Here is an 806-nt window from a genome sequence, read left to right on the forward strand (position 1 = left end):
CCCGCGGCGCCGAGGCTTGTGCCCCGCCACCGCCGCCCGCGGCTCCCCGCGTTAACACCGCGAAGTTGGCGGCGGCGGCGCTGCGGCTTGGCGAGGGGGGAACAAAACCCGGCGCCGCCCGCGCTTTGTGGCCGGCTGGCTGCGGCTCCCGCGCTGCGCCCGCGGCCCCCGCGGAGGGAGGGTCGGTGCGGCGGGCTGGGCGCGCAAGGTGCGTCTTTGGCCGCGGCGTAAATAAAAGTTACGCTGCCTTAAAAAGCGCGCTAGTCGCCGGAGGAGCTGTACGGCGGAATGATAAACTGGCTAATGAGAGAACCCCTGCTCTTCGGGGAGCGTTTTGGTATAGTGCTTAATTGCCCATAAAAATCAGATGTGTTTCTGTAATTGTATTTAATAACGCAAATTCAAGAAAGGGCGGTTTCAAGAGGTTGTGAATGTTGGCTTTGGTTATTTTCATAGCCTGAGACCGCATAGTGCAAAACAACATGTAAAAACTCTAGTTTTAACTGTTGAGCATATGGCTTCTTTTAAGTAAGGTTATTAAGATTTCTTATGTGTTATCTTAACTTTGCAATTAGAAAGATGCTACAAACTCAGTTTGCCCAGTTATCCTAGAAGCAACAATGCAAGGCAAAGCAAAAATTAACGTGATTAATATCAGTACAAAATTAGCAGGCTTAGTATAGTTATTCTTATAAGCAGCTCAGAAGCTCTTACATCAGAAGTGATTTCTAGGAAATAGCTTTACGTAAATACTGTTTGTGTGAAGTGTGATTGTATTGTTTAGACGATGGATTTACTTCCTGTGT

Source organism: Apteryx rowi, unplaced genomic scaffold (assembly GCF_003343035.1).
Source record: "Apteryx rowi isolate R43461 unplaced genomic scaffold, aptRow1 scaffold_110, whole genome shotgun sequence".
Lineage (NCBI taxonomy): Eukaryota > Metazoa > Chordata > Aves > Apterygiformes > Apterygidae > Apteryx > Apteryx rowi.